The sequence below is a fragment of the Trichechus manatus genome, unplaced genomic scaffold (assembly GCF_000243295.1).
Source record: "Trichechus manatus latirostris isolate Lorelei unplaced genomic scaffold, TriManLat1.0 scaffold00055, whole genome shotgun sequence".
Lineage (NCBI taxonomy): Eukaryota > Metazoa > Chordata > Mammalia > Sirenia > Trichechidae > Trichechus > Trichechus manatus.
In genome coordinates, this window is record NW_004443991.1 from 3,139,857 (window position 1) to 3,162,890 (window position 23,034).

The window sequence follows — 23,034 nt, forward strand, 5'->3', positions numbered from 1 at the left end:
AGTTTAAAGGTCGGTGATTCAAACTCACTGCTCTGCACTCTGCTGGAGAAAGATGTGGCAGTCTGCTTCTGTAAAGCTTACAGACTTGGAAACCCTATGAGGCAGTTTTGCTCTGTCCTATAAAGTCACTACGAGTTGGAATCGACTTGATGGCAACGGGTTTGATTTGTTTGGTTTTTTGTTGTAGCTAACTATGGTTATAAAAAAAGAAAGATTTTTCAAACACCTAGGTCAGTTTAGGAATCAAATTCACCTATTACCAATCATACCTTAACTGGAATCAGCTTCTATTTCAGCTGTATGCGAAGAATTCATCCAGAATCCCCGAACATAGTGATGGTATCTCCTGAGTTCTCGTTTATGATGCCTGTATGTTTCAGGCTCTGGGAATTTTCTATCAAAAGGCCTTGCAGGATGTGGCTGGGGCTTCGCCAGCCTCACTATGTCTGCCGTTTTCAATTTTCAGAGTCTATTGATTGTAGTCTTGCTGCTTATATGTACTTGTGCTTATATCTGATCCTTGACACCCAGCATTCTCCGCAGAAGTAAAACTGGACTGTTGGGTATATTTTGGAAGTGTACCAGAATTGGTAAATGGAAGAGTCCTTATGTTGCATTATGCTTTATAGTGATGACCTTCAGCATCCTGTTCATACAGTAGCTTAGAAAAATGCCATCAGATTTCAATATGAAAAAGGACTTATCTGAAGAAAATAATGGAAAGAATGGTTAACGCTTTTATCTTGGAACATTGAGTGACATGCATTTCCAGCTGCTGTTCTCCATTTTTGTTATTAGACCAATGTGCTAGATAAATTATTCAGATGTAACCATTTAATACTCAAAGAGTTTAATTATGTCTGTAAGAATCAAGCTCAGTACTGTCACTACAATATTACATTCTGCAAGTGTTGTTCTGCTGGGTCAGGTACCAATTTTTAGTGCAGTGTCTCTAAGGTGTATAGTAGAAAACAGAATTGGTAAATTACTCAAGTTCCTTTCACTGTGTTTTGGAAATAATAAATCTTTATAGAATGAGGCTTTTTTTGGATGAGCTTTTTTATTTGGAAAAAAATGGTTCAATGTGTATAGCTAAGGATTGCATTTAATAATGCTTGCTTTTCTACTGGCCACACCATTCTGAACGCACGCTAAACAGAGTTCCTCTACTCTTGGCAAACTCTGTGATTTATTACAAGTTTTTTAACTATTTAAAATAAGATGATGCAGTTCTTAAAGAGGGAGATAAATGATATGTGAGTTAAGAGTATTAGTGGGAAAATGTTCATATGTAACAGAAGATGTTTAGACTAGCCGACTGGTGTAGCAGCCTCTGAAACCTCTGGTCAAGTATAAATAAATGTCTTAAGTGTAAATATGACCAGCTAGCTATCTGTCTCTGAAGAAGACTCTGTTCTTAGAATGAAAAGGAACAAAATAGAGCAATTAGAGAATAATGATCCTATATGTGTTTTTCATTCTTTTTAGCATCAAGTCTTTGAAAATCAGTTATTTTACTTTCCCCAAAATATTTTGTTTTTTAAATACAGCACTTTAAATCTAAAAAAAAAAAAAAAAAAAAAGGCCTTGCAGACAGCTTCTTTTCAGTCCTTGCTCTCTGCATAGCGTTATAAATCTTTGGTTGCTTGTTTCTGTTGCCTCAGTAGGAAATTCTTTGTTCACATATGTACTGCTCTCTTTTTTCTCTTGGGAGACAGAGAATATAAAACAAGCCTTTCTCATGCTCACTTGCACATTTTCATTCCTGCTGACTGAGAAAAAGCAGGGACAACTTGGATACTTTGGCTAATGACAAGAGTAATTCCCAATACCTTGCCTCACACACTCCTCGTCTGCCACCTGGAACCTTGTACTAGCCTCCAAACTCATCTCCCTCCATCACTGCTCCCTGATTTGTCCATTTCTAGCATGTTGCCTGAGTGTTTGCTTTCTAAAATGTACATCTGATGTCACTCTTAAAACACTTTAATGATTTTTAAAACCCTTTAATGTCTTTGCATTTTTTACAGTATATAATTCAGTTTCTTTTCCTTGGATCACGAGATCTTTCATGACTTCCAGCATAATACTGGTAATTAACAATTATTATATGTCTCTTAGGTATCCTTTACAAGTGTCAATGTAATACCAAAAAAAACAAAACAAAACAAAAAAAAAACCCCGTTGCTGTTGAGTCAATTCTGACTCATAGCGACCCTATAGGACAGAGTAGAACTACTTCATAGGGTTTCCAAGGAGCACCTGGTGAATTTGAACTGCCGACATTTTGGTTTGCAGCTGAGCGCTTAACTATTGAACCACCATGGCTCCAGTGTCAGTATAATAGGATCTTCTAGTTAACCTCATTTAACCTTCATAACAACACTCGGAGGTTAATAGCTCTATCTCCATTTTTTAAAATGAGAAAGCTGAGTTTAGAGAGATGAAATAATTTCCCCAAAGATAATGAATAGCATATTTCATCTACCCCTGGTCTCTCCTATGCACCCTCGTGTCCTTGAAGCACTGATGCCAGAGCTGAAATATACAGCACGATCTTTCATGCCTCTCTGACTCTCCTCATGCTGAGTCCTCTGCCTGGAACGAGAAGAAACCTTAGTCACTAGTCAACCTGTAATTAAGCATCAAGATCCAGATCACATGTCCCGTTTTCTATTTAACCATTTTTTTCTCCTTAGAGGTACCCTCTTTTGTGAACCCGTAATCCTTTGTGAAACAGTCCTGGTGACCCGACAGTTAAGTGCTCGACTGCTAACTGAAAAGTTGTTGGTTGAACCCACCCCGCAGCTCCATGGCAGAAAGACCTGGTGATCTGCTTCCATAAAAATGACAGCCTAGAAAACCCTACGGGGTGGTTCTGCTCTGTTTCACTGGTTGCTATGAGTCGAAATCTATTAGACGGCACAGAACAACCACCACCACCACCCTTTGTGGGCCTGTCACGTGACTAGATAGTGAGTATGAGGAGTGTCCTCTGACCTCACTGTTCACCCAGGGACTGTTGATTCTACCAGAAGGCAATCATTTCAGGAAATGGGGGACAAGGATCATATACAGTAACTTCAGGCTATGGTGCATTCCCACTGTAGATAGTCTAATACCTGCTGATTTTCCCTTCTTTAAAGCATTTTTTAAAATCTATTGAGACTGATGTGCTTGCATAAAACGGAGTTGGTGCCCATGTGTTCAACAGAGAGATTTCTCTTATTTTCTAGGTGTGGTTTTGAATTGGTTCTTTGCACTGTGGGCCTCTCTGACCCAAGATTGGCAATTATTATCCTCTGCTATTTTAATGAAAACATCAACATGTACAGAAAAAGCACAATTGGGTAGAAAAAAAAATAAGCTAAGCTCTTTGTCCAGGCCAGCAATGCCTGTGCGAAACCAGGCAGTTCAGCCACAAACAACAGCCTGTAAGCTGCCCTCCTCCTGGAGGCATCTTTCCTTATGTGTAGTCAAAGTGTCTAAGAGGAACTAAACAGCTTCTAGAGCATTTGCCTTAGATGTAGGACTTTATAAAGTAACAACAATTGTCAATCTCCCCAACTAAACAAAGAGTTTCTGGAGGGAACTTGTTTCCTGTCAACTTTTGTCCCTCCACAGTACCTGGCTTGTGCAGGGTGGTGGTACGTTCAGTGACTATATGTGTGGTGCCTGCCATTGCTGGCCCCTCATCCTAGGAGTTACCAGGGATATGGCAGTGAACAAAACAGACAAAAATCTCTGTCCCCATGGATCTTAAATTATAGTGGGGAAGACTGACTATAAGAACACAAGTAATTGATGATGAATGCTATGGGAAAAAATAATAAAGCAGGAAAAGGAGAATAGTAAGTGGTGGTAGTAACTGGGTTCAGGGAAGGCTCACAGATAAGTAGCCTGTGGCCAAAGACTTAAAGGAGGTGAGGGAGTGAGCCATACCAATGACTTCCTAGGGAAAGAGGGTTCTAGGTAGAGAGAACAGCAAGTGCAAAAAGCCAGAGATGGGAATGTGATTGATGTGTTGGAGAACAGCAGGAAGGCCAGTGTGTTTCGAGCAGAGTGGGTGGGGGTGGGAGGGTAGGGAGGTGGGGCGAGGGGGTAGGAGAAGGGAGGGGTCAGAGAGGTAACAAGGAACCAGATTGCTCAGGACCTTGTAGCCATTGAAAGACCTTTGGTTTGGGAAGCCTTTAGGGACAAAGTGAGGGTGGATTCTAAGCAGAAGAGAGGTGGACTCTGGCTGACATTTTACAAGGATCACTCTGGACACTGTGTTGAGAATAGACTTTAGGGGCAAGGATGGAAGTAAACTCTCAAAAGATGTTTATTGGTTGATGGGAGTGGAGTTCATGGTATTTGAACTTGGATGTTATATGAAGGACGGGCAGTGGTGACAGCCTTCACAAATAGTTGTTGTTGTTAGGTGTCATCGAGTTGGTTCCGACTCGTGGCAACCCTTTGTAAAACAGAACGAAACACTGCCTGTTCCTGCGCCATCCTTGTGATCGATGTTATGCTTGAGCCCACTATCGAAGCCACTGGGTCTCAATGCATCTCATTGAGGGTTTTCCTCTTTTTCGCTAACCCCTACTTTAGCAAGCATGATGTCCTTCTCCAAGGACTGTCCTTCCTGGTAACCTGTCTAAAGTACATGAGACAAAGTCTCAACATCCTTGCTTCTAAGAAGCATCCTGGTTGTCCTTCTTCCAAGACAGATTTGTTCATTCTTCTGGCAGTCCAGAATGGTGTATTTTTATTCTTTGCCAACACCATAATTCAAAGGCATCGGTTCTTTTTTGGTCTTCCTCATTCATTGTACAGCTTTCACATGTATATGAGGCAATCAAAAATACCATGGTTGCGTCAGGTGCACATTAGTCCTTAAAGTGACATTTTTGCTTTTTGCAGCTGATTTGTCCAATGCAATATGTTCTTTGATTTCTTGACTGCTGCTTCCATGGGCATTGATTGTGGATTCAAGTAAAATGAAATCCTTGACTTCAGTCTTTTCTCTGTTTATCATGATGTTGTTTATTGATCGATTTGTGAGGATTTTAGTTTTCTTTATGTTGAGGTATAATCCATACTGAAGGCTGTGGTCTTTGATCTTCATCAGTAAGTGCTTCAAGTCCTCTTCTCTTTCAGCAAGCAAGGGTGTGTCATCTGCATATTGCAGGTAGTTAATGAGTCTTCCTCCAGTCCTGATGCTGTGTTATTCTTTTTATAGTCCAGCTTCTTGGATTATTTGCTCAACATACAGATTAGATACATATGGTGAAAGATCCAGGTCCCTGGGCAAGCTGCTCATGAATATCCCTGGTAAGGATGTCATGCTCCAGAAGAACAATTTGAAGTCTGGTGTGTATGGGCCTGGGACCAGCAGGTGCCTGCTGTCTGCACTGGGGTAAGGCCCTGTGATCCGAATAATGTGATGAGGTTGAAAAAAGGGACAGCTGCCCACAGAGGAGCTCTTTCTCCTGAGTGGATGGGTCAGAGACACCTTTGAGAACTTCCTGCAGGGCCCAGGTCCGAGGGCGTTGGTACAAAGTTATCAGTTGGTTCTCAGGCAGTGGCCACGGTTGGTTGATCACAGCTCAGTGGTTCCCATCAGAGAAATTCTACTTGATTAGTTCATTATTACTAATGAAACTCACTACGTTGAAAGGAAATCACATGATGAGACCACAGCTGTTTCACCGAAAGTGCTACTAACTTGAGCTGTGAAGCTGTTCATGACTTTTAACCTTGGGCCTATGCTTCAGGGAAATAAATCCAAGGGAAATAATTGAAAAACTAATGTGTGCAAACATGTTTCACATTTAAAAAGGCATATGACTGAAAACAACCCACTGTCCAAGAAAAAATAATAGCTAAACAAACAAGCTATAAGAAGAAGATGGACTACTACAAAGCCAAAACAAAATAAAAATAATAATTTTATGATTATGATTACATTTTATCATAATGAAATCTCTAAGCTCTTGGAATTCTTTTGGTGCACAGAAAGCTACAGAAGAGATTATTTAGGTGAATGATGGTCAACACAAAATAGAACATTTGTACAATTGTATCTATTAGATTATGTGCACTCCTAGACTAATAGTCTCGAGAAATGGAAACAGAGTTTAAGTTTATTGGGTTCTTTTCTGTAACCCATTACCTGTTGCCATCGAGTTGCTTCTGACTCCTAATGACCCTATAGGACAGAGTAGAACTGCTCAAAGGGTTTCCAAGGAGAGGCTGGTGGATTCGAACCACCTACCTTTTGGTTAGCAGCCAGGTTAGCAGCCGAGCTCTTAACCACTATTCCACCAGTGATTATAAACAGAAATATAAACAATAAAGTCTCCAAAGGAGATGGAGGTGGGTGGGCACTGAAGATGTAGAATAAGGTTGCTGACTTTTTGTCCACATATGCATTTAGACCTTTATTCAGAGACGTAACTAAGGTATGGCAGGTAGGGCATGTGCCCTGGGTGCAGCTTGAGGAGGAGCACTAATGAGCAGACTATTGGCCATTGCAGTTTCTATCGCCAGCTGTGAGAGATCATTCAGCAATTTTAAACCAATTGCCATAGGTGCAATTTTCTGTAGATAGGCCCCTGCCTTTATTACTATTCAACACCTATGGCTCGTCTTCCTCCCTAATATGGCCCACTTACTATATGCTGAGAAGACTGAGGAAGAAGCAGATAAGATGGGAGCTCTTGAGTGTTAGTTTTGGGAGCCCACCTGAGAAGGGGGAGGGGAGGAATTCCCTCGTTGTCTGTGTACTTGGTCATTGATGGACCACGTGTGGCCCAAAGGCCACATGCAGGTTGGCTAACTCTAAGATACCACCCTGCCACTTGCTTTCAGGATGAATGGTTAGAAAGCTGCCTCTGTGTGACTACTTTGTAAGCAAGCCCATATTTACACTGTGGTGGTTAAAAGTAGTATCAAATTTTGTCAGTATAATTCTTCTGTTTAATAAAGATAGTGATGTTATCTTTAGCTGCTGTCAGGTGGTCCCTGGACTTAGGGAAACCCCACGCATAACAGCATGGGACCATCATGATTCACAGGATTTTCGTTAGCTGATATTTGGAAGTAGATTGCCAGGCTTTTCTTCCTAGTAACTCTGCTGAAACCTGTTCAGCATCATAGTAACATGCAAGCCTCAACTGATACATGAGTGGTGGCTGTGCTTGAGGTGCATTGACTGGGATCGAACACAGGTTCCTCTTGGAAGGTGAGAATTCTACCTCTGAACCACCACTGCCCTCAAAGAGTGATATATGTTTTTTAAATATACATTTTTTTCTCCAATGGACTCAGCGAACTCAAAGGAAATATTTTTGTAATATTTAAAATATGACCACCTTGGATGGTAGGATTTATGGTAAAGGTAAAATTTTACCTTCTCCTTTGAATGTTCCTGTATGGTTTGAATTTTTAAAATAATGAGTGTATTATTTTCATAACAAAAATAAAGAAATGTGTTCCATTTGAAAGGAAACACACCTGGTCAGTATTTTTATTTTTCCAAAATTGGCCCTTATAAAGATTAATAAATCAGACTATATAAAATTAAAAATCTCTATGGGGGCCATCCTCCCTAGCCCAACTACAAACACTGTTTAAAGATAGGTTAGAAAGCATGAGACTATCAGTTAGTATTTCTGATACACAAAAGTATTGTACAAATGACTAAGAATTAAAAAAAAGGTCTGGAAATAGGCAATTTTACTGTAGAAATGGCCATAAACACATAAAAAGGGATAACCTTATTTGGAGCCCTGGTGGCACAGTGGTTAAGCATTTGGCTACTAACCTAAAGGTCGGCAGTTTGAATCCACCAGCCGCTCGTTGAAAACTCTATAGGGCAGTTCTACTCTGTCCTGTAGGGTCACTGAGTCAGAATCGACTCCACGGCAATGGGTTTTTATTTGTGGTTAAATAAGTAGTGGACGTTGGGAGACCTTGAGGAAACACTCCTGAAGCCCAAAAGGTGTTGCTGCTCCAGCTTAGTGGATTGGTGCCCTTCAGAACTGTGGAGTCGGTGCTGTCAGTTCTTGCCATTTTTCAGGATAAGGCCCAAATTTTGATTTTTATATAGCATTTCCATATTTTAAAATGTAAGCCACCTTATCAAAACTTTTAACATACCGTATATAGACCAATACTATGTGACCAAAATCTAGACTTGATTCAGCCTTTTTCAGCCTTTGATGTATATCTATTTATATATCTTTACTTCTAAAATTTATGAAAAATATGTGTGGAAGGGTGAAAATAACATATATGCAGTGTTTTTTTTAAAAAAAAGAAAAACACTTTGGGAAGTACAACATTAACAAAACCTACCTATCCTATTCCAATCACAGTTGACTTCCTTCCCTTCAAATAACTGCTTTGAATTTTGTGTTAATCCCTCACTTTTCTTTAAATTTTTAGCACCTACATCTCTAAAGACTATATTGCTTAGTTTTTGTTGGTTTTGAACTTTGAAAAAGGAATCATGTAGCTATGTATTCTTCTGAGATTTGCTTTTCGAGATTCATCCGTGTTTTTAAGATGCAGCAATGTTTATAGGTATAACTATATAATATTCTGAGGGAGCCCTGGTGCCACAGTGGTTCTGCTAACAAAAAGGACGGCGATTCCAAAGTACCAGGTGCTTTCTGCAAGAAAGATGTGGCGGTCTGTTTCCGTAAAGGTTGACAGCCTTGGAAACACTATGGGGCGGTTCTACTGTGTCCTATAGGGTTGCTCGGGTGAGTCGGAATCAACTTGGAGGCAGTAAGTTTGATTTTTTGTGTGGATATGTAATATTCCATTGTATAAATATACCACAAGTTATTTATTCACACAAAGACCTGTGTTTTCTGACATGAAAACATGAGAAGTCCAAAAAACAGATAGCAAAGCAACATATATAGAATATCCCACTTTGGTAAAAAGTGGGTGTATCTACAGTCATGGGCCGCTTAGTGTCTGTTCTGGCAACATCCAGCCGCATGTATGTCGGTGGTCCTGGGCAGCCTTCTCGGGGATATTCACAGCCCAACTGGGCAGCGAGCCCGCCCCTGCCCTAAACCCGCAGGAACAGGCGCCCCTGCTGCTGGGAGGAGTGGGCACCTGATTCTGCTCCTCAGCGCCCACGGTAGGCTAGCGCCCAAGGTAGGTCTCGAGGCTGTCCCCTGCTGCTCTAGCCTTGCCAGGAGCCTCCCTATCATGACCTTCAAGGGGCTGCGGGGCCGGGTGCGCGGCGGGACCGGCAGAGAGCTCACCTGAGGTGTCTGCAGCGGTAGGGCCAGGCCTCACAGCAGTCCCGGGCCTCGTGGACCCAGGTGTTTGCACAACATCCAAATCACATGACGTCTTATTTCACAGAATGTATCATGGACATTAAGTGATGCATGGCTGTACAAGTCTATTTTATACACATGCGTATATGTACCTCACACGCCTGTTTTGGAAGACTGTGACATTACAGCTCCTCTGCTGCCCGGTACTATGACTAAACCTAACCTGAAATCCAATGTCTTGGGCTTAAAAGAGTCAGAGCTTTTCTCAAAATATGTTGCTCCTTCTTGGGGGTATTTCCTTTTGTTTCTCTCTGCCTTTACATTCCTACCTCCGTATGTTCTATTTCACTCATGCTCTATATCATGAAATTAGAAACTTTCATCATTTCCTACAAAAATTCCCTTGTACCCCAACATTTCATGAGCTTAGTAATTTCATTACAGTGACTCAAGAGAGTCATGGGGGAAAGGTCACACTGCAGAGCACACACCCTCTGCCATGTCACTGCCTCACACCCTGTTCTTCACATCCATCTCTCGTTACCCAGAGGCAGTAGAAAATTCCTTCCCCTTGTCTTAAAAGCCTGTGACTGGCCCTCGAAGATACTCCACTGGTCTCACCCCTTCGGGAGCAAGGGAGAATGAAGGAAACTAAAGACAAGAGGGAAAGATTAGTCCAAAGGACCAATGGACCACAACTACCACAGCCTCCACCAGACTGAGTCCAGTACAATTAGATGGTGCCCCGCTACCACCACTGACTGCTCTGACAGGGATCACAATAAAGGGTCCCAGACAGAGCTGGAGAAAGGTGTAGAACATAGTTCTAACTCACACAAAAAAAACCAGACTTACTGGCCTGACAGAGACTGGAGAAACCCCGAGAGCATGGCCCCCAGAAACCCTTTTAGCTTAGTAATGAAATCACTCCTGAGGTTCACCCTTCAGCCAAAGATTAGACAGGCCCATAAAACAAAATGAGACTAAAGGGGCACATCAGCCCAGGGGCAAGGACTAGAAGGCAGGAGGGGACAGGAAAGCTGATAATAGGGAACCCAAGGTCGAGAGGGGAGAGTGTTGACATGTCGTGGGGTTGTTGACCAATGTCATAAAACTACATGAGTACTAACTGTTTAATGAGAAGCTAGTTTGTTCTGTAAACCTTCATCTAAAGTAAAAAAAAAAAAAAAAAATTCCTTCCCCTTGTCTCCCGAGAATGGGTCTGCTTGATTTAGGGCCTCTCAGGATTTTATCTTCTATCTTGAGAACTATCAAGTATTTTATTCCCTCATATACAATCTTTAAGAAAAATTCTGGTGAATAAAAATGTTTACCCTTTTTTACACAACAAAATATGTGGTGGGGTTATCCCAAACCAAACCACTGCCATCAAGTTGATTCCGACCCATGGCTACCCCATAGAGTTTCCAAGGCTGTAAATCTCTATGGAAGCAGACTGCCACATCTCTCTCCCATGGAGCTACTGGTGGTTTTGAACCGCTGACCTTTCAGTTAACAGTCAATCGCTTTAACCATTGTGCCACCAGGACTCCTTGGTGGGATTACAGGTGATTTTGATAATCTTTTATTCATTTCTGTAACGGGACGATTTTGAAAAGTGTGTTTTGTATTTATAATTAGAAAAAATAACAAATTTACATTAAAAAAAGACAATGAAGAGTCTTTAAAAATAAACCTAGAGTTTGATAGCAGTGGCTTTTAAACTCTTTTTGAACACCACTCACCATAAGAAATTCATATATAGTTGTGTAGTAAACCCAACTGAAACAGTACTCAACCTTATTATGTGAGAGATAGGGACTTGCTAAATTGATTTCATAACCCACTAATGTGTTTTAAAAACACAGATCTACTGGTTTATCCAAATATGCCAATTTAATCTTGAAAATTACAAGTAAGTTAATCAAATATCCCCTGAAGTCTTCTTAAAACCAAACAATAGTTTTAACTAGTAAAAAATATCTGCCTTGAGCATTATGCTCTTTTATGAACTATCTATGTGGGGTCAAATTGACAACAGCAACCTAAAAGATTCGATAGGAAACTTAGTGGGCAGTGAGTTCATGTTAATGGGGAAGGAACAACTCAGAAAAGGAGGGTAAGAATGATTGCACAACTTGAAGAATGTAATCAATGTCACTAAACTGTACATGAAGAAACTGCTAAATTGGTGTATGTTCTGCTGTGTATACTCTTAACAACAACAAAAATAAATGATAAAAATAAATTAATCAATTATTTCTCATTATTCATATAAGAAAATGGATTGGATGTATTGCTTATTTTGTTACGGTCTTATAGAGACCCAACCTCATGAAGAAATCAGTCTAAGTATCCCTCTGTGCTAACAAGGAGTATTTTTTAAGATTGTCTGTTTTGATTCTACCTGTGGGAAGTCATAATCACGAGTGTCATTTAAGTTTTTTAATTTATAAGAGAAATTTTTGTGTTAGAAAGAACTGTTTGTGGTTACCTGGAACTTAAATTAGTATTTGATTTATTAAAGTTATAAATTTAAAAACTTTTCTTAACCTTTTAAGTTCAATCCTCAAATTTGTATTTTGTGTATAAACTGACTAATTTTCATTTGTTTATAAAAGAAAAATATTTTAATTTGTTCTTTGATTACAGATTAAATTCCTAGAACACTTAACCCTATTAAAAATTTAGTAAATTGAATTCCCTTAAGCATTAAAAAATACATATACCACTTTAGTATCCTGAGTTTCTCAAATACTTCAAATGTCTTTCTTTCTAAGCCCTAAACTACTTACATATATGTAATAAAGCAATATACAATCACTGTAAATCAGGTTCTCAACTGTTAAATGCTGTTTATAAATAAATCAAAGTGTTTTATATTTTTTGGATTCAAATATCAAATCAAATAGCAATTACAAATTTCAAATGGAGATGGCTAAGATTATATGTCATATTGTTTCAAATACTTTAAATAATAAATGCTCCCAATTATCCTGATGATTAAAAAAAAACAGTGCACATAAAACTAGGATAATATATCATAGTTACCTTAGTTATTTTCATACCTTCATAGGGCTGGAAATTTACTTACCCAGCTAAGGAAAAAATCTACCATTTCATGTATATGAAGGTTACTGGGTTGGTTTAAAATTTCTTACCAAATTACAGGTGAACAGACTGAGCTGAGGCAGGTATTCTCTGCTCTATCAACAGGGAGCCCCCAGCCCTAAGTCTTTCAACTGATTTTTGGTTTTGCAACCAAGTGCATCATGTATGGCCTGATTATATTTCAGATTTTTTTTTCCTTTAAATTTTTCATTGTAAACTCTTTAAATATTTCAACTTCTTCTTAGAAAATTGTAAGCATATACAAAAACGGTATCAGAATAGTGTAATAATATCCCATATATTCATCAACTAGATTTGACAATTATAAATTCGTGATCAATTTATCATGTAAACTCCCACCCATTCCCCTTCACCCTGTTTATTATTTAGAAGCATATCCCAGACACCATGCCATTTCATAATCCCCTTGGGTCATGATCTACATTCACTTGTCTCTAGAATATAAGAACTTAAAAAAAAAAAGAAAAGGCAATATCATCATCTCACCTACTAATTAATGATTTCTTACTGTCATCAAATATGTAGGTAGTGTTCAAATTTCATATTGTCATCTGTCTATGTATCTGTCTGTCTATCGATCTATCTATATATCTATCTATGTATGTATGTATCTATCTACCTACCTACCTATCTCTGTCTCTCACTATATATCTATTTACCTGGGTGGCACAAATGGTTAAGCACTTGACTACTAGCCGAAAGATTGGCGGTTTGAACCACCCAGAGGTGCCTTGGAAGACAGGGCTGATGACCTGCTTCTGAAAGTTCATAGCCTTGAAAACCCTATGGAGCAGTTCTACTCTGCACACATGGGGTCACTATGAGTCGGAGTCGACATGACAGCAACTAACGACAACAACAACAAAATACACACACACACACACACACACACACACACACACACAATTAGTTTGTTTGAATCTGTATCCAGCTAAGGTTTATTGTGATTGGTTCATATTATCTTCAGTCTCTTTTAACCTATAAGTTTCTTTCTCTGTTTGTCCCCCTTGACATTTATTTATGAAGAAACTGTGTAGTTTGTTCTATAGAGTTTCCCAGTTTGGACTTTGCTGAATTTATTCCCATAGTGTCATTTAATATGTTCCTCTATCCTCTATTTTCCCTATAAATTGACTTTTTGATATAGAGGTATATTCAACTGTGATATTATTATTATTATTTTTTTTGTGGGGTAGGGTGTGTGAAATTATTTCCTAGGTAGTAGAGTAACATACAATGTCTGGTTGTCTCTTTGACCTTTTAAAAAATCACTTTACTTTGGTAAATTGAATTCAGCACTCCCTATCCTGATTGCCCTGGTGGCACAGTGGTTAAGAGCTCAGCTGCTAACCAAAAGGTCAGCAGTTTGAATTCACCTACTGCTCCTTGGAAACCTTACTGGGCAGTTCTACTCTGTCCTGTAGGGTCACTATGAGTCGGAATTGACTCTATGGCAACAGGTTTGCTTTTTTTTTAAATCCAGCTTGCAGCTAGTTTTTCGGCCAGTTGATTAGAGTGTTTTGAATTCTGCTCCCCTCTTTCCAGTTTGTAACATTCTTTTTTTTTTTTTTTTTTTTTTGTGAGAGTAGCATTGGTTGAAGGAGCCCTGGTGGTGCAATAGTTAAGCACTAAGCTGCTAAGCAAAGGTTGGTGCTTCAAATTCACCCAGCAACTTTACAGGAGAAAGACCTGGTGATCTGTGTCCATAAAGATTACAGCCAAGAAAACCGTATGGGGGGGGCAGTTCTGCTCTGTCGCATGGGGTCACTATGAGTCAGAATTGATTTGACGGCACTCAACAACAACAGCAGGATTATTTGAATTCCTCAACCTCTCTTTTGTAATTTACTTTATTCTATGTCTCATGGGCCACAATTTATAGTCATTATATTAGCAAAAAGCTACCAAGTAAGCTTAGCTTTATTCTCTGTCAAAAGAGATGAACCAGATGCTTATTTCATCTAAACCCAAATAATAATTGTACAGGCCATATATCTGAAGCAGGTGGAGCAATCCCTCTTGAACACAGGTAAGTTTTAAACTTACCTGTAGAAATAGCCCACCAAAATATCTCCTTGACATAAAACTCTAAAAAAAGATTTCTTCATTTCTTTGACCTAGGCTTGGATCTTCTTTAAAATCTATTTAATTTATCAGTACTTTATTGTATCTCAATGTGCATACTTTAAAAAAATAATTTCCTGAGATCTGACTTTGGAAGGAGAAGTTAATGGATTTCTGGTCCTTATGGTGGAAGCCTGATAGGGAGAGTCTGGTATGGGCTTATGGCGTATACTCAGGAGTCAGATGTGGGTAGATTAACTTAACTCTAGGCCAAAAGAGAAAGAAAGAGGGAGTCAATATGATACTTCGAATTTACCTGGATCCTGATCTAAAAATCTTGGATTATTTTTGAACCCAGCCTATCTTGAATAATCATTTTTTTGGACTGTCAGCAAAGTGCTCTACTCCATTAGCAGTTATAAAAAAATCCACCTGTCGCAGGCATATTTATATCTCTATTATTGTTGAAAAACTACTAAAAGCCAAATGAAATTCTTCAATGCCCATTTTGGTTGGCAATTCATAGAATAACAAAAGCTGCAAAGCATAATTCAGAGATCAGTAACAGAATATATACTGACTTCAAAATCATGGTCACTGTAATTGAATTCTAAAATTTAGTTATTGAAAGTAATTTTTTCTGCTTATTTGGCAAAATCTATTTCTAGAGAACAAATAGCTATTGACATAAATACTTACATGGTGTTATTTGTGAGGAAAATATCCTTAAAATAGTTTTTTTTTCTTTTTTAACATACAGATGTGTAAAACTCAGTTTATTAAAGTTTCTGATTGGTTTGGTAATAAAATATATCACCAGGGTTTTTATGTCTCCATTATTATCCTTGCAGGCAAACTTGTAGGAAGCAAGTATATTAAAGTTACTCTTTTATGGGCCATCTAAATTACTTCTGTTTATGGCAACTTCAATAACAAGAGATTTGAACCGTGCCTCCTTACACATTTTTTAGCATGAGTCCTTTTTAAAAAATTTGGTAGAGATGAATCTAAAGGTAATGTCACAGGAACACTGGCTGCAAAAGCTTGGTGGGGAGGTCCACTGAAAAAGAAATACAAGCTTTGAAAGCTGGGAATGGGCAGGAGAGAGTGGTTGGGATAAAATGATAGCAGATGGATCGCAAATCTTTAAATAAAAAATGCAACTTTTTATTAATAAAGTCTACAGTCTAATACCTTCTTGAGTCTATAAATCCTTTTCCCCTTCATTTCTCCCTAATTTCCTTCTAATCTCTTCCCTCCTTCCTTCTCTCCCTCCTCTTCTTGATGGTACATGTGCTGCATTCACCAAAATACACTGAGTTTCTACTATGTGCCAGACATTGAGGCAGCAAGGGTATGTGGTACTGGTGCTCATGGAGGGTATTATCCACAGGTGGTAACAGTCATACAAGCCAGCTATCAAGTAAGTGGTAAGAGTGTACAGTGATAAGACTGTGATGGAGTAATTACAGGGAACTATGCAGACTCAACGGCACCTAACAACAAAAACAATGGCTACTCTCAGAATCCCTGAGTGGTGCCAGTGTTTAACACACTCAGCTGCTAATCAAAACGTTGGAGGTTCTAGTCCACCCACAGGCACCTCAGAAGAAAGGCCTGGTGATCTACTTCCAAAAAATCAGCCATTGAAAACCCTGTGGAGCACAGTTCTGCTGTATCACACATGGTCCCCATGAGTTGGAATCGGCTCAACAGCAACTGGTTTTTATGGCTACTCAAGAGGAACACCTAATCTAATTTTTATTGTTCAAGGGTAGCTTCCTGGAGGAATTGAGTCCTAGGCTTGCTGAAACCTAAAGGATGAAGGCAAATGGGCTGGGGAAAGTGTTCCCTGTAGAAGGAAGAGCAGTGCAGAGTTCTAAAAGCAAAGTTCTAACAAAAAGCACATGATCATCTCAATAGACACAGATAAAGCATTTGGCATAATCCAACACCTTTTCATGATAAAAACACTCAACAAACTAGGAATAAAAGGCAACTTCCTTAATGTGATAACAAGCATCCATGAAAAACCCACAGCTAACACCATACTCAACGGTGAAAGATGAATGCTTGCCCCCTAAGATCAGGAACAAGACAAGAATGTCCATTCTTACCACTTTTATTCAACATTGTACTGGAGGTTCCGGACAGCAAAATTAGTTAAGAAAATAAAGTAAAAGATATCCATATGGGAAAGGAAGAAATAAAACTGTCTCTATTTGCAGATGACATGATCTTATATATAGAAAATCCAAAGGAATACACTAAAAGAACTATTAAAACTAATAAATGAGTTCAGCAACATTGCAAGATAGAAGATAAATATACAAACGTCAGTTTTATTTTATATACTTGTAATGAGCAATCTGAAATAAAATTTAGAAAATAATTCCATTTACAATAGCATCCAAAGAATAAAATACAAACCCCAAAACTATTGCCCTGAGATAATCTTTAAACCTTAAACCAAAAATATCTCCTGAAGTCTTCTTAAAACCAAACAGTAATCTAGCTTAGCTAGTAAAAAATGTCTGCCTTGAGCATTATGCTCTTTTAAGAACTATCTATATGGGATCAAACTGACAATAGCAACTCGAAAGATTAGATAAAAACCTTAGTGGGGCAGTGAATTTATGCTAATGGTGGAGGAACAACTCAGAAAAGGGGGGTGAGAATGGTTGCAGAACTTGAAGAATGCGATCAATGTCACTGAATTGTACATGTACAAACTGTTGAACTGGTGTATGTTTTGCTGTGTATATTCTCAACAACAACAACAAAACAAATAAAACTAAAAAAAAATAATAAAATATTTAGGAATATATTTAACAAAAGAAGTACAAAACTTATATTCTGAAAACTAAATGAAGATTATTGAAAGAATTTGAAGATCTAAATAAATGGAAAAACACTCCATGTTCGTGGATCAGAAGACCATGCTAAAATGGCAATATTCCCCAGACTGACCTACAGATTCAACACAATCCCTATCAGAAACCCAACTGACTTCTTTGTAGAAATTGACAAGCTGATTCTAAAATACACATGGTATTACAAAGGAAAAAGAAGAACAAAGTTCAGAAACTTGCGCTTTCTGATTTCAAACTTACTACAAAGCGATGGTACTAAAGCCAGTGTGGAACCAGCACAAGGATACACATATAGATCAATGGAATAGAATTGAGAATCCAGAAATAAACTTACATATTTATGGTTAACTGATTTTTGGCAAGGGTGCCAAGATCATTCAGTGGAGAAAGAATAATCTTTTCATCAAATGCTGCTAGGAAAACTACATAGCTACAGGCAAAAGAATGAAGTTGGACCCTTACTTCACACCATATAAAAAAATTAACTCAAAGTTGATCAAAGACCTAGACGTAAGAGCTAGAACTATATGACTCTGAGAAGAAACATAAGGAGTAAATCTTCATGACCCCTTGGAATAGCTATTGACTTAGATATGACACCAAAAACACAAGTAACAACAACGACAAGAATAGATAAATTGGACTTGATCAAATTAAAAACTTTTGTGCTTCAAAAGGCACCATCAAACAAATGAAAAGACAACTCACAGAATGGGAGAAAATATTTGCAAATCATGTATCTGATAAGACACTTGGGTGACTTTTACAAGACATTCAAAGAAAAAAAATGTAACAAAGTAAACAAGATTAATACAACAGAATGAAGGAAAGGAGAAAGAACAGAAATGAAGATAAAGTATAGTAAGGGGAAAAGCAATATAATTTGTTAGAAACAAGCACATATATAACAGTAATTATAATAAATGTGTCCCTTCCAACACTGAACCTTTATTATTAGGCCAAGTTTTTATGTGAGTGCCTGTCTTCTTTGAGGATAAGTTATCTTCCAAGAGTTATTTTCAATCTCTTAATGCAGGTCAATCTTCCTCCTCCCCCTGCCTTTAGGGCCACTTCACAGTCTTCTAGACATTCTAAGGTGAATACTCCTTCTGCTCCAGTTGAGAATCCTGTTATAGCTTCACATGCAGGTAGGAAAGTCTTTAGGCTTTCCCTCCAATAAGGAGGAGGGAAACTGGGAGGAAGAAGGAAGAGCATTATAATATGATTGTATTAAGTTCACATTCATCCCTAAATCCTTGCCATTAAACTTTGCATGCGGCAGAAAATTATTGAATGAATAAAAGACAGTCTCTCAGATTGGATTTAAAAAAAATCCAGCTCTATGTTTTTTAAGAGACTCTCTTAAAAAATCCCTAAGAGGCTGAAAAATGAGGGATGGAAAAGATATACGAGGCAATTACTAACAACAGCAAATATCTAATGTAGCACCATTAGAATCACACATAATTCAGGGCAAAAAGCATTAAAAGATACAGGTTGGAATTTCATGTTGATAAAAGGAACAATCTACTAAAAAGTCATATCAGTCCTTAACTTTTATGTACCCTAAACATAGCCTTAAATTAAAAAAGAAAATGACAGGAATATAGAGGGAAATCACAAATTATAGTGGGAAACCAAAAATGAGACTACGCTTGATGTGCTTTGGAGAATGGTGTACTGGGGCAAACACAGAAGGGTGTTCCTACCACTGGAAAATTTTTCAGCAAATTAGGGAAGAGATAACAGTGACTTTACTACAGGTAGTATAAGTGGGGTTGAAGTGAAAGGGTGGGATTGAGAAATAGTTAGAAGATAGGAAGAAGAGGACTATCTAGTATTCTATAGAAGCAATCTAGTGATTGACTAGATATGAATGGAAAGGGAAAGAGACACCATTTTTGATGCTTGGTTTCAGACTGGGACAACTGGTTTGGAACCATTTACTGGGACAGGAACTGCAGGAGAAGGAGATAGACTGCGGGATGGGGCAAAAGGGTGAGTTTACTCTGACTAAATGTTAGATGTCTGTGAAAAACCTAAGGGACCACCATCTCTCTTTAAGTGCTTCACCCTCTCTTTTCTTCTACCGCTAACGCACATATTTGGCTAACCTTCTATCCACACTTTACACAAAGAAACAAAGTTATATTCATTTCAGGAGTGTTACTGTCTCACTACAGCATAGAGTTTAGAGGTGGGTCGTGGCATTACTCAAATATGTGTTTGTCTCCAACAGGATTTATTTCCCTAAAGTCAAAGAACGCTATTGCTGTTGAACAGATTGTTTCCAATGGACACAGGAATCCCAGATGTGGAACACTGACAAGAAGCTTGCATAGGCACAAGGCCGAGCTCATTTCGTTCTCCTTCACTGTAATTCACCCCTTCTAGAATTTCGCTGACAGTGTAGATAAGAAGATTCACAGCTGTCACTGCGACCTGCCAACTGTTCGCTTATGCTCTGTTGTCCTTCCTGCAGATAAAATGTTTTTGTAAAAATAACATAATGGGTTTCTAAGTTTGGTTTGTTTATATTTAGGAATGAGTTGTGATGTTAACAGTGCATAATCAGGACACAGCACTTAGTGTAGGATGGTGGCTAATCAGTCGTGTTTTGATATTATCCATCTGGTAACCATTTCTTTGTTTTTTGGAAGATATTTTTCCTTCATAAGTACAAGTAGCATGGATAAAGCATGGGTTCTGGATTCAGGTAGACAAGGTGCAATCCTGGCCACCTATGTGATCCTGGGCAGACAATTTAACCAACTTAAACCTCAGTTTTGTAACCTTTCACTAAAAGGGGAATAAAAGCACCTAATTTGTGGAGCTGTAAAGATTAAATGAGATTATATGTACATGTCCTTATCACAGTACCTAACATACACTGTTGTTAGTTGCCGTACAGATGGCTAAAACTCATGGTAACTCCATGTACAACAGAACAAAACATTGCCCAGTCTTGCATCATCTTCACTATGTTTGAGTCCATTGTTGTGGCCATTGTGTATTTCGAGTGAACCTAGGGGCTCAGGTTTATCTTCCAGCACTATATGAGACAATGTTCAGCTGTAATCCATAAGGTTTTCATTGGCTAATTTTCAGAAGTAGATCACCAGGTCTTTCTTTCTAGTCTGTCTTGGTCTGGAAACTTGTCCACTGAAACTTGTCCAGTATGGGTGACCCCACTGGTATTTGAGATATCAGTGGCATAGTTTTCAGCATGATGGCAACATACAAGCTACCACAGTACGACAAACTGACAGATGGGTGATGTATCTAACATAGAGTAGGCATTGAACAAATATTGATTTTTCTCCCCTGGTAAACTGTTTTACGATTAAATACCATATTTCCCCAGGCCATCCTAGGCTGGAGGTAAAAAGAGAACCACAAGAACAGTGTAAATGTCCTCACCATGTTATGTGGGGTCTTGCAAATTCAAGGAAATCCTTCAAAGAAATCTTCCCAGTCCTTAGGACTATCTCATATGTGTTTATGAGCACAGTGCTCTTGGCTCCCACATGGAGTTTGCCATGTTCTTCTGTTTTAGCTGTGCGTGGCCATTTGCTTCTGGGACCGAAATCCCTGTGAAGTAGCTGCAAAGGTGTCAAGAACCTCCTGGTGACTTTGGGGAGATGTTGGAACATACACTCCTAACACTGCCAGCTGCCACCTCCTGTCATTGCAGCTGCAGACATTGTGCAATGCCAACGCCATTCCCTTGCCAAAGTCATTAATACTGCTTGCACAGAGCACTAAGCCACTTCCTCTTCCCTGATGTGGAGAGAATTTCTTCTCTGCCTTCATGTTAAACTCAATTCTTTTTGTTTATATTTTTAGCCCTTTTCTCCACAGAGAAAAGGAGTCCATGGAGCCTGGACCAGAGGAAAATTTAACTAACTGGTATCAAACTCAAAATCTGCCCTCCCTTCTAACACAGAAGCTTTATTATTAGGCCAAGTTTTTATGTGAGTGCCTGTCTTCTTTGAAGATAAGTTATTTTCCAAGAGTTATTTTCAATCTCTTAATGCAGGTCAATCTTCCTCCTCCCCCTGCCTTTAGGGCCACTTCACAGTCTTCTAGACATTCTAAGGTGAATACTCCTTCTGCTCCAGTTGAGAATCCTGTTATAGCTTCACATGCAGGTAGGAAAGTCTTTAGGCTTTCCCTCCAATAAGGAGGAGGGAAACTGGAAGGAAGAAGAAAGAGCATTATAATATGATTGTATTAAGTTCAGGTGTGAGGGGATGGGGGCCTGAATTTGGGTAGTGGTCTTGGAAAGAAAGAGGCAGATGCAAGAGACTTGAAAGAAGAACGGAAAGAAGTGATCAGTGGCAAATGTGTAGAAAGGGGCCCTGGTTGTTACGGATGATTGTGAGATTTCTGGGAACTTGTGCCCTCAGAGTCGTTTAGTCTACACAGTAAAAGTTGACATTCTAGATCCTTAATGGAAGTTTTCAAAATCCTTCTAGCCCCTTATCCTGCTTTAAACCATTGACCTCCTTAAATCCCTCAGTGTCTACTTTGGAGGCCCTCCTTCCTTTGCTGTTCTCTAAGCACCAGGCTTGTGGGTGGTCTGGTTTCCTGTAACTTGTCTGCTTCATGTCATGAGCGTTAGTGACATAGAGCACTATGTCATTCTCCCAGGGTGTTCTGTAAGTTTTGGCAGTATTGTCTAGTCCCAGCAAGAGATAGAAGGAAGACCCCTGGGATGCCTCTGGGACTGAAGGTAGACATCATTCTTAGCATTCAAACTCACTTTGAATAAGAATTCTTCACTTGCCCATGGTCTGGAGCAATACATGGAGCTCTGGGAACCAAAAAGTTGATAGATTTTTCCCCACTCTCTTCACAGTCTGTATTTAGACTCTGAACCAAAACCAAACCAAACCCATTGCCATCAGGTTGATTCTGATTCATAGTGACCGTATAAGACAGAGTAGAGCAGCCCAATAGGGTTTCCAAGGAGCAGCTGGTGGATTCAAACTGCTGAACTTTTGGTTAGCAGCTGAGCTTTTAACCACTACATTTAGACTCTAGTTTATTAGACTATTTTAATGGGAGTGTTTGACACATTTCTGGAATACTTAGTTGAACATGTGAGCAAATGAACAACAGCAGAGACAGCTTTGGGAAAAGCTGTGAGTGGTCTTCAACGCTCCTTTGATTGGCCCTTTCCTTTTCAACATCACTGTCCTCAAGCTGGCCCCTGGCTGCTTGGAGCCCTTCACAGGGGACTTCACGGGGACTGGCCTTCAAATTCTCTTTGGCTAAGCCTTTCCTTCCCCAGATCCAATATCAGATAGTCATATTCCTGGAGGATTGAAGATAATAGCTGGTTTAGTAGTAACAACAATAACAACAATAATGTTGCTGTTGTTAGGTGCCGATGAGTCAGTTCCAACTCATAGCGACCCTATGTACAACAGAATGAAACACTGCCCAGTCCTGCACCATCCTGACAATTGTTGTTATGCTTGGGCCTATCGTTGCAGCCACTGTATCAATCCATCTCGTTGAGGGTCTTCCTCTTTTTCGCTGACCCTCTGCTTTACCAAGCCTGATGTTCTTCTCCAGGGACTGATCCCTCCTGATAACGTGTCCAAATTATGTGAAATGTAGTCTCACCATCCTTGCTTCTAAGGAGCATTCTGGTTGTACTTCTTCCA

General features: G+C 39.1%; 1 pseudogene; it reads left to right on the plus strand.

Annotated features, from left to right (window-relative positions):
• The first annotated feature begins 442 nt into the window (after positions 1 to 442).
• Positions 443 to 699, plus strand: LOC101344720 (protein kish-A pseudogene; annotated as a pseudogene).
• Positions 700 to 23,034: the final 22,335 nt, after the last annotated feature.